The sequence below is a fragment of the Triticum aestivum genome, chromosome 3A, assembly GCF_018294505.1.
Source record: "Triticum aestivum cultivar Chinese Spring chromosome 3A, IWGSC CS RefSeq v2.1, whole genome shotgun sequence".
In the NCBI taxonomy this organism is placed as follows: domain Eukaryota; kingdom Viridiplantae; phylum Streptophyta; class Magnoliopsida; order Poales; family Poaceae; genus Triticum; species Triticum aestivum.
The window spans coordinates 679,918,959-679,925,326 of record NC_057800.1 but is presented as its reverse complement, the minus strand read 5'-3'; the positions used below and the strand labels follow the sequence as shown (position 1 = coordinate 679,925,326).

Below are 6,368 nucleotides of genomic sequence, written 5' to 3'. Positions count from 1 at the left end.
CCCGGAGGCCGATGATAAACTGAGAGACAAAAAAATTCTGATTCAAGAACGGATCCAGCGCGATGAGATGATACATAATAGCCTCAAACGAGAGCCTGTACTCAGCGACAGTAGAAGTCTGCTTGAGGTGATGCAGACGATGCAGCAAGCCGTCAAACTCATCCTGCCCAAATTCAGTCTGCACTGCCTCCATGAATGAAAACCAATCACCCAGACCATGTAGGCGCTTGTACGCCTGACACCATAGCGCGGCATGGCCGTCCATATACAGCACGGCTGTGGTGACCCAGTGTTCCGGGGCGTCTGATACAACTCGAAATAGGTGGTGCAGAGGTCGAACCAGAGCCGCGGGGCATCGCCGCCGAACCGAGGAAAATCATGCTTCGGCGGCTTGTGACGGTAAGTGTCGCGCGGAGACCGCGGTGGCGAGACGAGGCGATCCTGCTGGTCGCCGCAGCGAACTGGAATCAGCGGTGGTCGGGATGGGACGTTGAGGAGCGGGGGTCCCTTGTTGACCAACACCGCCGCGGGGTGAGTAGTGGAAGACGAAGGAGCCGCCCTCGATGCTGCCTCTATGGCCTGGGTGCGCTTGACAGCGTCCAAGCCGTCGCCGAAATCGGCCATCTGACTGCTCAACTGCTGCACCTCGGTCGACAGAGACGAAAATTTCGTCAGCAATTCCTCTAAAGTTTTTTGTACCCCTTCCATGGCCTGGAGCACAAACTTGGTCTGCGCGGATGGAGTGGATGACGGCGCCGTCGCTGCCGCCCCAAATCAAGCCAACCCCGCTCAGGATTTCGCGTCGGATCGCCGGAGCAACCCAACACCTTTCGCGGTGGATGTTACGGCCAGATCGAGGGATTGAGGCGCGGTGGCGGATCGGAACCAGCCTCTGATACCAAGTTGTAACGACCCTCACGGATCGAACAGAGGGGAGGAGAGGAAATCAGAGTGGGGATGAGCTTGAGGAAGAAGAAAGGGGAGGAATTGGAGAAAATAGATAGATGGAGAAATCTGAATATTCAATTACAAGACATGACCCAGTCTCTGTTGTCGCCCACACTTATAGCACTCTCTGGAACAGGCCCCACCTGACATAGACACTAACCTACCAAGGACTTTTCCATGCTCTCTGCCCGTGGGCCGTGATCTTCCTCCTCCCGCGGCTGCACCTCTGGTGCCTTGCTGTCCGCATGCTCTCCTGCCTGATTGGGTGGAGAGTAGGGCGTGACAAACGTCCATGTACTTTCTGATAATTGAACCCGCAATCCCACTTTAAATGGATCTGAAAAAATTGCTTCGTTCTTGCACAAAGGACCCTAGACTTGGGAGTATTGAACCCGCGATCCTTTTTCCACGGGGCTGACTTGCGCGGAGGGGTCAAGCACTACGCGAAGAAGAGGAGGAGAGAGGGGGTCGCGGGCGGAGATCCTCACCGGCGGCAAAGGGGCGCGCGTGCTGCGTGGGTGACGGCACAAGGTGAGGGGATTGGGAGGAGTAGCAGCTCTATCCGGAGGATCTCCCGATTGCTAGGGTTAACGAGGCTCGACTGGGCATAGTTGGGCGCGGCATGGAAGCTCCGGCGGTGGACGAGCATGGTGGCTCGGTACCTCCTGTTCGAACAGAGAGAAAGAGCGAGCACAGGATGGAGGAAGGAGAGAACAAGAGGAAGGATAGGGAGAGGAGGAAGGAAGGGCGGCTCTGGGTAGCTGATTCCGGCGGGGGTCGCCGGCATCGAGGTGGCGAGGCGAGGCCGGGTGCGCTGGCTTCTCCATCACTTCTGGTTCCCCACCGTGGCTGCAGGCCTCCTCTCCCTCTCCATCTTGCGCTCCTCCTGCTCCACTTCATGTCCGGCCGTGGCTGGCCACATCTAAACAGGTTATTAAAGTTTGGCATGGTTTTCTTCTAATAAATGGGTGCTCTACTCTATTATGTACCTTGTGTTCTCTTGTGATAACAGGATTTTTTGTTGGATTACCATCCAATTCATGAATGTGGCGATTTGTGCTCTTGCAGATTACTAATACAGTGACAAATTCAGGGGATACAATGTCAGATTACATTCCGCGGATGTCTTGCAGATAAAAATCCTTGTGGTGGAGGTATTATGTGCTACCACTTTATCATTACATAACCAATTTCCATTCTTCATAAATAGCAACAAGCAGTTTTCCTCTCCAAGCATATTCAAAAGCGAAAAAAAAAATGTATTGTTTATCCAAACTGTATGATGAGATAGTTCATAGTGTTGGACTAAAATTGGAGAACACAAGTTTATCAGAGACAATAAGGATTTGTCATCAAGGATCTAAGAGCTCTGGTAATATGTCCTTCTCCTCTTTTGATTCTCCTTTCAGGACATAAGATTGCAGACTCTTGTTTATAAGTATAAGGGTGAAAGTAACTTTAAATACTGTAGCACACGTCTCGTTCGATTTGATTCAAAGTGCAATAATGTACAGAACATTAACGATTACTCTCTCCTTCCGGAAATAAGTGACGATGTTTTAATTCAAAATTGAACTGTTGTAAAATACATATGTTCAACTCCTTCCCCGGCGCCACGCTTTGGAGGCTTGCTCTGCTCAGCATTCCCCGACCAAACTCTCCTTCCATGTCCTTATGCCGGAGACACACCAGCTACTTGATAGCAGGTGCAAAATAGAGCAGCGCTCCCACAATTTTTTGTCCGAGGCATGTTTTTTTGGGGGAGGATCTTGACTTCGTCGCAGATTACTCTAATGCAGTCATGTAGGTCCGCATCGCGGTGACATCTTGTTGCGCCATCTTGATGGCACTACTTCGCAGGCAGAAACCTCTCGCCGGATCGCGTCCTATCATATCTGTACACTCCTAACTTTGGATAAAAGAAGTCTAATTGAGGTTAAGAAAGGAGTGAAATAAGCATCTGGGCCTCATAATTTTTGTGCAAACGAGAGACCTACAGAGACACCATCATGGGTGTTGTGTATTTACAAACATAAGAGTGCAAAGGAAGCTTACTCTGTGTTGGTGCCCTGTTCTTTTATATGTTTCTCAAGCAGCTCATCTTGACTGGTTATCGGCACGACAATAGTCGTACCCCTGGCCACGACCCCAGAGAGGAATCTCTTTCTCCCAGACTGCCAGGGTGCATTTTAACGTTGAGTATCTTTATTTTGGTCATGGTCTGAGTGTAAACTAACTGATGCACCCTTAAAGAAATCTGGTTACTCTTTCACTTCTGGATTTATTAGCAAACTGTTCATGAAAATCTGAACTGTGTAATTGTGTATATGTAAATATACACTTCTTACTTGACAAAATAAACCGTATGAGGTCCAAAATAAATTTTTGATGGCCTTCTTCCATTTATTACCTTGCATTTTGATGATGAGAATGTCTGGTCATAGTAATGCATGGAGCAAAGGAAATTACCTTCTCATGTTTATGTGTATTTCCCCATGATAAGAACATGTTCATGTATGAGTTTGTTTCTTGATTCAGTGTTTCAATTTCAATCATGAGTTTTCTTCTTGATTCAGCGTTTCAAAAGCTAAGCTCGGTGAGTATTCAGAAAAGATTGAAGAACTAGCTGCCACGCTCACTGCTCAAGCAATATGTTTTTAACATGTCAATTCATATTGATATGTTGAATTCGTACACCTGCAGTTTGAACTGATTTCCCGGACCAGTACATGTCACCATTACTTACAGTCTAGCTTCTAGATACACATTCATTACAATCCTTTGGATACAGCTAGAAAATGAACATCCACTTGATGAGATCAAAGAAGAAATATCCTGTCATTAGCCCGATTCTTTTATATATGCGAATCTGTTTAGGGAGAAGTGGTGCTAGCTTTATTGCCAGGAAAAATTGAGCTTAGTGCCTCTACAAGTGGCACAACATACACGTTTATATTATAAAGGGCATATTGTTTCTTCAGTCCTATTTCAATATATAAGGTATGCATTTGAATTTAATAATACTCTTTTTTTGTCATTTATCTGTTGTCTTTTCATACTAAATATTTCTCACACATACCCAAGATACTAATAGAATGAAGCCACATTAATTTAGGAATCACAACAATACTCATGTTTAAACTAAATGCTACCTTTTTTAAGTTTGAACTTTAAATGCTAGCTATTTCGATCTTTTTCCGTGGCAATACCAAATATTTTCTTCCGGTAAAAAACCCAGACATGTTCCTATATGACTCTCCCCTTTCTATGTGAAATACTAATTCTTATATTATTATTTGCAGGCTCGGAATCATTAACGTGTCAATGTCACCTCGAATAGTGATTGTTCTGTGTACGGAAGGTCCTTCGTGTAGCTTTCATTCGGCACTAGGTCTCTGTTGATACTGAATTTGTAAGGTGCAGCAACTATTCACTACATTATTTGATCTATGTATCTAATGTAGAATCTATACTTTGTATTGTCCCTCATTTCCCTGCTCTTTTGATCACACAATTTAGTAGAAATTCGTAATGGGTGTATCATGCCAAATTGGCCTAATAAATTTAACTAAAGACCGTGACACATGTAGCAACGTTTGTATATTGAGAAAAGGGAAACAATAAGCACATGCTGATATGAAATTCTTTTTGCAGTAACTTGCAAGTAACAGACGTTTTGACAATGATCACTACTACCAATGAGGACCACTGGCAAGATATAGCACAACAACCTGGTCCCTGTTCCGTAAAGGTTGGCCTGATCCCCGTTGAAACAAATTTGGCGTGGTACATTAGTTGCATTGTTCATCCTGCATGTTTTTTTTCACTTTCCTAAAGTATGTTTGAGTATAGCTTATGGTTTATTTATAAGCTTGTGAGTTAATTAAAGCTCACTTGGTGGTTCTAACTAATTATACTCAAATATGACCATGACCGAAAGATAGATGAAGGTTCAGATGCAGAGTGAAAGCCTGCACCAACAAGTTGTATATGGAACCTGGCGACTTGATGGTGAGCACTAACCTTCACTCCGCAAGAATCCTTTTTGACACTTACTCTGTAGAAAAAGCCTTTCAGTTTAATATATTCTGCTTTTGTGGTTAATAGATCAATGAACAATCATTTGAATTGTGCTCCATGATATTCAAGCTACTATTGTAAGAAATTGAAAGAAGTTCATGTTTTGCCGCCCTCGTGTTTGTCTTACCACGCTGGCGCTACTGTTTGTTGCTTTCCACGCAAATAAGAACATAATACATCAACACTCTTCTTAGTGTTGGTGTTGAAATACGGGACTTCCATGTGGGATGTAGCCATGCTTATTGGACTAGGCATCTAAGATTTTTCTTTTCCGTTGCAACGCGCGGGCATTGTGAGCCTGGGTCGGCCCATGCATTAGGAGCCTCCTATACTGGAAACTGTGCGCTGGGAGAAGATGCAGTGCACGTTAATTTTTATTTTTTGGGACTGTGTCCGGGTGGCCTGTTTTTTATTTTTTATTTTTATTTTTCACTTTCATTTTCTTTTTTTCTACTTTAAAAAATTAGGACTTTGAAAAATGTTCGTGATTTTGTAAAAATATGTTTACTTATTAAAAACTGTTCAAAATTTTGGAAACAAATTTTTGGAAAATTAAAATATATTCATGATTTTGTAAAAAGTTTGTGTATTAAAAATGATAATGAAATAGGACAAAATTTAGCCAATTTAAGAAATGTTCATGGATGGGAAAATATTCTTAAAATTCAAAAACCTCTTGTGACTTACAAAAATGTTTATTCATTCCTAAAATATTCGCTTATTCAAATAGTGATCGTGCATTTCAAAGAGTGTTTCTTAAACAAAAAAATGTTCATTAAATTAAAAAAATATTTGTAAATTTCAAAAATTATTCCACCAGTTTCCATAAAAATGTTTGTTGATTCTAAAAATATTTGCCGATTCAAGAAAATCATTTTAAGAATATTCACAATTATAAAAACAATATTTACAAATAGTGAAAAATGTTCATCAATATAAAAATGATCTTGATTTTAGAAAATATTCGAAAATTTGTAAAAGTATTTACGAAATTGAAAAATGTTCATGATTTTAAATAGGTCACGACTTATAGCAAATGTTCATGATTTCAAAAATTGTTAATGCTTTCATGAAATTGAGAGTGATAGTGTATCTCGGTGATGCAACAAAATGTGATCATGGCCATTGGAGATTATGATTTTTTTTTCTCCCGTTGCAACGCACAGGCCCTTTTCCTAGTAGATAACAATGTGAGTGAGTAGGGATTGCCATGCAACGGATGCACTAGAGCTATAAGTATATGAAAGCTTAACAAAAGAAACTAAGTGGGTGTGCATCCAACTTGCTTGCTCACAAAGACCTAGGGTATTTTGAGAAAGCCCATCATTGGAATATACAAG

The 6,368-nt window shown here is 42.3% G+C and overlaps 1 long non-coding RNA gene across 1 annotated transcript; it reads left to right on the top strand.

Moving 5' to 3' along the window:
- Positions 1-1,343: 1,343 nt before the first annotated feature.
- On the top strand, positions 1,344-5,132 carry LOC123063148 (uncharacterized). The gene is made up of 3 exons (XR_006430131.1): positions 1,344-1,878; positions 2,017-4,365; positions 4,603-5,132. It is a non-coding gene; the product is annotated as an uncharacterized lncRNA (long non-coding RNA).
- Positions 5,133-6,368: the final 1,236 nt, after the last annotated feature.